This window comes from Pinus tabuliformis, chromosome 8 (assembly GCF_031772625.1).
Source record: "Pinus tabuliformis cultivar Carrire ecotype Pingquan chromosome 8, CPIR1, whole genome shotgun sequence".
In the NCBI taxonomy this organism is placed as follows: domain Eukaryota; kingdom Viridiplantae; phylum Streptophyta; class Pinopsida; order Pinales; family Pinaceae; genus Pinus; species Pinus tabuliformis.
The window spans coordinates 1,516,597,135-1,516,608,308 of NC_142294.1; positions in this window are offsets into that span (position 1 = coordinate 1,516,597,135).

An 11,174-nucleotide genomic window follows, 5' to 3' on the forward strand; every position below is an offset into this window, starting at 1 on the left:
AAGTGTCATCTTCAGATTCACCAGTTTGGTTCAAAGAAGGTGAAATTGCCTAGTTGGCTCCAAGGTGGAATTATTATTTTTTTAATTTTAATTTTAATTTTTATTATTTATTTATGTATTTATTTTATTTTATTTTATTTATTATTATTTATTTTATATAAATTTATTATGTTATATTATATAATTATTTAAATTATATATTATAATATAATATATTAATTGAATATTAATTCCAAAGTTCCAACGACATACGTTAAATCCAAAGTCGAATATTCAAATGGAATATATGTTTAACAAATAGCATATGTCAAAGTATTGGTGGTATTGTATTAAAAAAAACGTGATCGGGGGAGGGCAGGAATGAAATCCACGACCTCCCCCGCCCTACTACATAAACCTTTCCATTGCACCAAATGGCACACATTTGAAATAGGTAGCACTCACATTTATTTATTGCCATAATTATGACCGATGGCAGGGTGGTGGGAGCTAGCCCTGCGGGCCAACCCCCACCCCCTATGACCTCAACCACATGACCGAGGGCTAGAACGAAAGTGGGATTAGCGCCATAATCAAGATTATCATTTAATTAATCCGTAATTAAGTTGGCAAAGATTTTGGAGGATCCAATAAATCTGGAACCACCACCAAACTTGGCAGAATTAATTGGAGTTCTCCAGATTTTGCAGAGTTTTTCTAGGAAAGATTGGTTTTGCCATAACTGAGGCAATTCTCAACCGAATTTCGAAAATGAATAGTCATTTTTGGCTAATTGACATGCTAGGAACTCATTGGATTAGGTTTTAGAGGCAGAAGAGGTCATCTACAGGTGTTTCTGGTCACTTGAAGATTTTTGAAGCCTAGAGCCACCGGGTGTTGGAGGCCATTCCTAGATCAACTGGTAATCAAATTGAGTAAACAAATAGTCATTTCTGATAGATTTGAATGTTTAAACTCATTGGAATAGGTTCCAAGAGCATTGGATTCATGTAACAATGATTTGAGAACTATTGAAGCTAATACAAATGCCCACACTATGAAGTTGGACCAAGGAGATGTAGCCCAGGAGGGGTGAACTCCTTCAACAAAAAATTGTGTATTGAGCTCTGTTTTTTGTGCTTGAATTGTTTTATATGCCGTTGTTCAACAATTTAAATTCATGCTTTTAAGTTCATGCAAAACACTAAATTTCACCCAGTTAGATGAATTGACAATCACATGCTCATGGATAAACTCTTTTTGGATAAGTAAACCAAAGCAAAGAAAATTTTATATCTGGAAATGATACTAGCACAACATCAACTAGAAATCAATTTCAGATCAATGTGTTAGAAGGGATGTCAAATCTATGTTGTGCAAGTTGGGTATTCCAATTCAAAAGGAAAGACTCTCACCTTAGAAACTTTTTTGGTCATTCAATATTTGATGGATGTGTTCTTAGAAGAGAGTCCTAGATTACCTCCCAAGCGGTATATAAAATTTACCACAAAATTGATTCCAAGGGTTGCACCTGTTTCAAAAACCCCTTATTGAATGAGTATACCTAAACTAACTGAGCTAAAGATGCAGTTGGAAGAACCATTTAACAAGGGATACATTCACCTAAGTGTATCACCTTGGTGAGATCTTGTGTTGTTCGTGAAGCAAACAAATCGTACTATGAGACTGTGTATTGATTATAGGAAACTTAACAAGTTGGCCATTAAGAATAAATATCCATTTCCTAGAATTAACGATTTATTCAATCAATTTTAAGGTGCTAAAGTATTCTCTAATATTGATCTATGATCAGGTTATCATCAGATAAAGGTGAGGGAAGAAGACATTCCTAAAACAACCTTTAGAATGCGATATGGACACGACGAGTTTGTGTTTTTTCCCTTTGGTTTTACCAATTCTCTAACAACATTTATGAGCCTTATGAATGGCATTTTCCACCCTTATGTTGATAAATTTGTCCTAATTTTTATTGACAACATTATTATATATTCAAAAAATATAGAAGAACACAAGAAACATCTACAGATAGTTTTGCAGACACTATGGGGGCACCAATTGTATGCTAAATACAGTAAGTGTGACTTTTACAAGAATCAAATACAATACTTAGGACATATAATTTTTGTTGAAGTGATAGCCGTTGACTAATCAGGTGCTCAAGTTTATGCTCAAAAACCAAAGTGTCAGAATATTTTCATACTCAACTTTAGATCAAAGAGCTTGTCATTCTAAATCCAACAGTGTGAACGACACTCAAATCCAAGCTCATATGCATAAGTTAGATCAAGTCAAAGTTCAGGTTTGACTTGGATACGTGGCAGGATTGGATGACATGGCAAAGGTCCCAGCGAATGGGGAAGCACCAAGTGGCAGTTTGCCATTGGGTCCCGCATGTCGCATATTAGGGAAAAACAAAGGATGCAGATTAAGAATCAGCCCCCGGCAGGTTGGTTGCGATTTGTGATGATCACAATCACATATCGCACCAAACCTTGCTGATATTTATGTTACCCTCGGTACTTCGCTGATTGTGAAAGGTCCCCGGACGCGATATTTTATACACTATATTTCATAGCCCGATGGGTTTGTTGATATCGCAGTTGTATGGGATTTAATAGCTGGCAAGGGAAAATTACGATTGTGATTTGCGATGGGGCCCAAACCCGATATTTTATGGATTAGGTTTGATAATCCTAGTGGTTCCGCAGTGGTATGGGTTTTGGTATCTGCTGATTGTGATTTGCGATTAGGTTCCCGTATGTGATAATTTATATGTTAAGTTTAATACTCTGGGCAGGTCTGCAGTATTGCAATCGCATATCGCCTACCTTGTTCACAGTCCATAAGACTGTTAGACTCCACTGATTGCGATTTGCAATATAGCCCGCGGCACAGCCAAATTTTCGCTTAATTAGCGGATTTTGGAGTGAATTTGTGGGATTATGTCGGTTTTGGAGCATTTTGTGGAACAAATAGTGGGAGAACTAGGAGAAGTCATAACTTCTTCAGTTCTTATCCAAATTAATGCAAAAAGAGACTAGATATCCATTTTTGGGCATTCTGAACTCATGAAGAGCTCTTATGCTAGGAGTAGATTTATAGTCACAAGATATCTTACTGAAATACATAGGAGGGTTGCATAGATATCTTCGACACACCATTCTTATGTTTAGTCCCACGAATCTTGAATAGGTATGTGTTCAATCTACACACCTCGAAGTAAGAGGGAAAAATGAACAAGAATAAGGTAAGAAGAAGCCATTCCAGAGTGGTGAAAAAGGGAAGAAATTTAAAGGAAAGCAGAAGAAAAATGATTTTGTTAAGAAAGAAGGGGAGAAACCCATGTGCAGGAATTGTTCTAAGGAGGGTCATGATGAAGCGCATTGCTGGAAGCTTCATCCTGAATTAAGACCAAAGAAATCCAACAATAAAGGGAAACAGAGGACAAATGTTGTCGTACAACAAGACTTAGGTTCCAACTCAGGTGATGAATAAAAAATTGCAGCCACAGTCACTAAGGGAAAAGTCGTGGCAAAAGATAAAAAAGAGGTAGTCGTGGAAAGCACCAATGCAACAAATAACTCTAACAATGCTTCAAATGAGGAAAATAGAATAGAGTTGTTCATATCTGAGTTATTTCCAAACACACCAAAATTGATACGTTGTTTGATAGTGGATCCCATACAAACTTAATTTCTACAGACATGGTCAAGAAATCGAATATGGGAACCGTGCCTCATCATAAACCGTATCTATTGGGTTGGATAACCAAGGATGCAAATCTTTAGGTCACATGGAAGTGTGTTTTCAGGTTTGCAATTACTGCCAATTTCGTTGATGAAGTCGAATTAGATGTAGTGCCACTGTATATTTCTAGAATTGTGTTGGGAAGCCCGTATTTGTATGAAAAGAAAGATGTTTTCCATAGATTTGAGAATAAATATCATTTTTTCAAAGACAGAATGGAGTATATTGTGAGAGCCCATTGTAGGAAGCTTAATTTGTCTTTGGCATGCACAGGGTAAATGAAACAACTGGTCAATTCTAGCAAGAGTCTCGTGCTCCTTATGATCAAGAAAAAGAATGACAAGGAGCATGAATCCTTTACAGGATGTGACATGAAGTTGACAGATGAATTGGTTGATGTGGTCAATCAATATGGAGAAATGTTTCAAGAACCAAAAGGATTTCCACCAAAAAGGGGAATCCAACATGAAATTAAGATACAACAAGATTGTTAACTCCCAAACATCAGTATGTATCGAATGTCAATTCTGGAAAGTTTAGAAATTAAGAAACAAGTCAAGGAATTGATATATAAAGGTGTAATTCATCCCTCTACTTCGCCATGTGCTTCACCAATTGTTTTGGTACCCAATAAAGATGGATCCTGGCGCATGTGTGTAGTTTATCGATCTTTGAATAAAATTACCATAAATAATCAATACCCACTGCCCAGAATAGATGATTTGCTAGATTAGTTGAAGAATGAAAAATATTTCACTAAATTAGACTTGAGAAGTGGATATCATCAAGTTAGAATAGCTGAGGAGGATATTTGGAAGACTATTTTTAAAACCAAACATGGATTGTTTGAGTGGCTGGTTATGCCTTTCGGTCTTTGCAACGCTCCAACGGTCCTTTCCTGACGAGTTTGTAATTTTCTCTTTAGATGATATTTTGGTATTAAACAAATCACGAGAAGAGCATGTCAAGCATGCGAGGAAAGTGTTGGATGTTTTGAGAAAAGAACAATTACTTTTGAAGATGTCTAAATGTGAATTCGAGAAAACTTCCTTAGTATATTTGAGCCATATAGTTGGAGGAGGTGAGCTGAAGATTGACCCTTCTAAAGTTTCAATCATTGTGAATTGGCCAATACCCAAATCAATGACAGAAGTAAGGAGTTTTCTGGGAGAAGCGCAGTACTAGAGGGGGCTTATTTCCAATTTCTCTTCTGTAACAGCTCCACTACATGCTTTGACCAGCGTGAAGGTTGTCTTCTATTGGGGAGGCAAACAAAAAAAATCATTTGATGCCTTAAAACAACAAATCAGTTCAGTCCCAGTTTTAGCATTGCCGGATTTGAAAAAACCATTTGAAATATAAACATATGCAAGTGACTACGCCCTGGGTGCAGTTCTTTTACAACATGGTAAGCCCATTTCGTTTCATTATGAGATTTTTAATGGTGTTGTTATTAATTATCCTACCTCTGATAAAGAGATTTATGCATTGGTGCAAAGTGTGAAGAAATGGAAGCATTACTTGATGGGAAAAGAAATCATTATTCACACCGATCATCAACTTTTGCAATATCTGGAATCTCAAACAAAATTGCAGCAATCAAGGCACTTTCGTTGGATGAGATTTTTACAACAATTCCACTTGGTAATCAGGTACAAGAAAGGTATTTATAATAGATTTGTTGATATGCTTTCTAGACCAGTGGTTAATGTAGCCATTTTACTCAAGAATAATTTTGTTTTGCCTGAAAGTTATGTTGAAAAATAGGTACAAGATCACTACAACAAAACCCTGTGATTAATGTCCCTTTTTTCTTCCTTTTTTGCATCTAGAGCCCATTTTTGGTGCTATTTGTGTACATTATCAAATATGGTGCAAAACTTTATGCAAAGTTTGCACCGAGTTTTTCACCAAGTCTTACACCAAGTTTAGCACTGGGTATTGTAATAGGTTTTACATTAGGTTTTACACCAGGTTTTATGCCAGGTTTTATGCCAAGTTTTGTGCCATCCTTTGCACCATGTTTTGCATCAAGTTTGGCACCTAATTTTGTTTCACCAACTTTTGTATCATTTATTGCATCCACTTTTTGCGCCTACACTTGCATCAACTTTTTCATCATCTCTTGCATCCTCTTTTGCATCATTTTTAAAATCATTTTTTGCATCCATTTTTACATCATTTTTTGCATCCCCTTTGTGTCAAGATTTGCATAAGGATTTGTGTCTCATATTGCATATAATTTTGCATCGAATTTTGTTGCATCAACTTTTGCATCATATTTTTCATCCATTGTTGCACCCATGTTTACGTCCACTTTTGCATCCCTTTTTGCATCTTATTTTTCATCTTCATTTGCTTCTTTTTTTGCATCTATCATTACATCCACTTTTGTTGTGACACTATTTGTACCATGTTTTGTACTTATTGTTGTACCCACATTTGCTTCCAATTTTGCATCCACTTTTGCATCAAAATATTGCATCTATTTTTGCATCCACTTTTGTGTTGGGTTTTGCATCTCATTTTGTATATTCTTTTGCATCTACTTCCATTGCATCCATATTTTTCATCCAATTTTGTTTTTGTTGTTTCACCCATGTTTGCATCCCTTATTGCATCTTGTCTTGCATCCAAGTTTGCATTCTTTTTTTTTGTGTTTTTATTACATCCACTTTCTCATCCACTTTTTTTGTGCCATATATTGTGCCTATCATTGAAACCCACATTTTCTTCCAATTTTTCATCCACATTTGCATCCTCTTTTGTGTCCAAGTTTGCATCAAATAATTTTTATGTTTTTTGCATCCCATTTTGCATCTACTTTTACATCCACTTCTGATGCGTCCAATTTTGAATCTAATTTTGTGTCCACTATTGCACCCATGTTTGTTCCATGTTTACATCCATTTTTTAATCCAAATTTTCCTCCTTTTTGCATCCAAGTTTGTGTCTTTTTTTTTGTTCATTGTTGTATCCCCATTTATTTCACAACAATTCATGCTAATTTTTATGCCTACTATTACACCCATGTTTTCTTCCACTTTTTCATCCATGTTTGCATCCTATTTTGTGTCCAAGTTTGCATCAACTATTGCATCTACTTTTTCATCCACTTTTGTGTCAATTTTTCTGTATTGTTTTGCATCTACTTATGTTGTGTCCACTTTTCATCCAATTTTACGCCTATTGTTGCCCCCATTTTTTTTTGACTTTTGCATCCATTTTCCAACACATTTTTTTTTTTTTTGCATTGATGATATTTCTTATGACATTAAAAATTATGAACAACTAATGACAATGTCAATAATTATGACGATGATAATAATGAAGATGATGACGATGACATGAATTGTGATTATTATGATAATAAAAATGATGATAAAGATGATGGGGGTTATAATGACAATGATGATGGTGATGCTAATGACCCTGAACAATCTTCCCAATTTTTAAATGTTGTCATAGTCATAATCATAATCATTATCTTTAGAGTCATCTTCCAAGTCATCATCATTATCATTATTTTCATCTTGGTCATCATCAACAACAATAATGGCATGAATGATGATTATGATGTTCATGGCGAAGTTGACAACAATGATGATAGAAATTACATTTATTATGATGATGGGGATGATGAAAATTATAATGATGATGATAATGGTAGTGATGATGATGATCATCGATTATCTCTAAAAAATAAAGTTGTCATTTCTCTTGCATATATCATGTGTCCTAACAACACTTTTTGAGCAATCATAATATATTTTGGGTTGATGATATTTCTTACGACACCTATAATTATGAACAATTGATGACAATGTCCCTAATCATGATGATGATGATGATGATGATGACATGAATGGTGATTATGACGATAATTCAATGATGAGATTGATGGTGGTGATGATGATAATGATAATGAAGATGATGACACTCCCTCTAAACTAGGGAGATATTCATTATGAGACAAAAAAGTACTCTCAAGTTGAAATATTCATACAAGAAGGGATCTAGATTAATAAGCATCAACGATGATTACATCATCATAGCCAACATTGTCAAAATAGAAAGGCCTTGACTAACAAGTTATATCTCTCCATTAGATCATAACACAATGTTGGGAGGCATAAATTTGGACACCACTACCTCTTTAGGCACTTACCACACTAGGATGTTCATCAGGCATGTCCTCGCATGATCATTTCCTAATCCACTGTCATAATATTTGACACCAAGAAATGTCGATCCTCATGACTATTCTTATCTTGGATTAATGTACTTGACTTATGGCAGTTAGTCCTAGTCAAAGCACAAATTCTCAAAGAATATTGGTCCCAGATGTTTATCTAATCCACCATTCTCCCTACTGGTGTCTTTAGTAGGCTTACGACTATTAGTCTCGGCCATAGTACATGACAAATGGATAATATGGTGTCAATGCTCACTCCCTCTCAACCATGGAGGAGACATCCACAAGCATAAGCATTTCTCAAGAATACCCATCATTTTTATATTGAATAACATCATTAATTTGTTTTCATCACATGACACCTTTATGATTGAGCATTCATAGATTTGTGGCAAAATATTTCCCCTTTTGTCATTTGTGATGAAAGAAAATCAAAAAGTGAAAGCCAAAATCATTAAAGATACACTATAATGATTTATCTAAGTCTAAAATCTAAGGTTAAAGTGAAAATTTATGTAAATATTATATCTATGAGTTGTTCAAAACTTATGAAAACCTTATTCCCTAAGTCCTATATATAAGAAAAATCAAAAGAAAGAAAAATAAGGCCCAATGAATGGTAACTCATGTATTCACACCCTCTTTGGAAAACATATGAATATATACACTCCTAGTCACACTTGATCACATGTTTGTGATGGTTAAATCATGAAGTCCTCTTTTCCCCTTTCATTTTCACTTCATCATTTAAGAACCTAATTGAGGATCTAGGGAATTTTTCTTGCCTAAGGGTTTCATGTCTACTCTTGGTTTACTAATGTCACACTACGATCAATCATGTGGCGGAATGGAATACTTAAGTTTGTGGAGTTATTAGAACAATGTATTAAGTTAATCACCACACACACATGTATTACATGTCATTGATCCACATGTGTGGGTTGGAGACTCATTGCTTGAGAACTTTAATGGATACTACTTTAGGGCCTTGATGGTATATCTTACAAAATCTCTTGGTAAACATTGTGATTTATCCTTTCTTTTCCTCGAGACACTTGATAATATTGAAGTCACTGTCGATAATCCACGGAGATGGGGAGTATAAATTACTTGCGCTGGAGATAGAATTGAGAAATAGAGGTTTTCCATTTGTGATATTGGAGTCATAGACATTGGATACATGGTAGTAGTCCTAGATGTCAATTAACTAAAATTATATTGTCATAATGTGAAAAGAGGTAAACATATTGGTAACCTTGATGTCCTGATCATTCCAAATAATAGCCATTCCACCCAAGTATATCTAATCATCAATCACTACTACTTGGAAAGTCCTCCCCCATTTTCTAATCATATGAGGTAGAACCTCACGTAATATTTTTATTTCTTATATCAACATTATTAATGGGTGCTTTGTGTACCATTTTTCTTTTAGGAGTATTTGTTCTCCTTTACTATTGAGGTCCCTCATGTTCCATGAGACTATTTTCATGGAGAATTTACACAGAAAGGAAGTATAATGTGACTAAAAAAAACATGTTCCAAGATTTAAGTTATTGGACAATGCCACTTCATGACTCCTATATTTCCTTAACCTGGGATTGAATGGTGAACTTGATAGCCTTAAGGGAAATTAACCAATGAAAATCTCAAAAACAGGTGACTTTTGACTTTATCACATACAAGTTAATATACTAAAAAAAATTATCCATAAAAATTTCATCAATCAATGAATCTTTAAAAAATATTCAAAACAATTTCATTAAGCAATGAAGCATTACATTGTACGTTACAATCTATAAACCTTTTGGGAGATTTTTGCTAAACCATGTTTACAACCAACATATTTAATATTAATTTTTAACAATAATATGGAAAATAACACATTTTCATAAATTAAATAACATGTTATCAATCCTAAGAAATGTCACTAACATAAAACTAAAAAACATGCAACTAATGGGAGTGACCACTCAAGGCCACCATAAGACAATTAATCTATTAAGACAAGGATAAATGGGGAAAGAAATCTACAAAGGACAAAGGCAAACCTATTTTAACTTTATTGTTTTATTAGGTGCAAGTTGAACATCTCAAGATATAATGAAGAGAAGAATTATTTTTATTGCATTAAGAAAACCCAAGCACATTCTATAACTTAGCAAGGAAGAGATGTATAATACCCATCTCAACGACACAACGCTTGGCATTAAGTTACCTTTTATATATAATTTAAACTTATATCATAAAATCACAAATTTAACATGAATGGATGTTTAAAATCCATTTTTATAAAAATAAAATATAATTTTTGTTTTAAAAAAAACTAGAAACTAAATATATATTTTTTAGAAAATAAAAAAAATTACTAAACTGAATATATATTAAAAAAAAAAAAAAACTTAAGAATATATCTATCTATGTATATATATATATATATATATATATATATATATTTAAAATATTTTTTAGAATTTTTTTAAACACTTCCCTCCATTCTAAGAAGCAAAAATAATAATAGAAATAAGGACGGACCAAAAATATTCCTTTCCTTGGTAAGTGTTTCCCACCATTCATTCCACTCACTCGAGTTATTTCATAAAACAAAGATAAGTGTTATTTCACACTCTTTTGGGAAAGCCTATTGAGCTTCTCTTATGATATATCTATTCCTTGATGGAGTCCTTGATATATTGATCAAGTTTTGATTCCTTGGAGATTAATTAGAGCAAAGAAAACATGAGTACTCTTAATTCCAAGTTCAATGCCTCTAATGGTGGACACAAGGCAAGGGAGGGGTTGCTATCGTGGTCATAACTCCAAGTTCATTGTCTTTGATGGTGGACGAGGCAAGGGAGGGGGTTGCAGTCATGGTCGTGGTCGTGGAGTTTTCTCTTTTACATTATATTTAGGGAGTTCAAAGCAATTTGAATGGAATCATTGTCGTCACTAGGTATAATGGATTAAGTGTGATAATGGATAAAATGAAGTAATTATTTGTGAGCATTTGTTCTCAAACGAACATTAGGATCCATCTTATTATAGATAAAAGTACATGCATTAAAAACAACTCAATATTTCATGTGACATTCATATTTTATGCAACTTATTTTTCATTTAAAACAATTTACTTTTTCATGTGAATTCTTTTTTTGTTAAATTTTTTTCTATTTCTAATCTGATTTACAATTGTAATTTGAAATAAAGCTTTGAGTAAATATGAATTTACCAA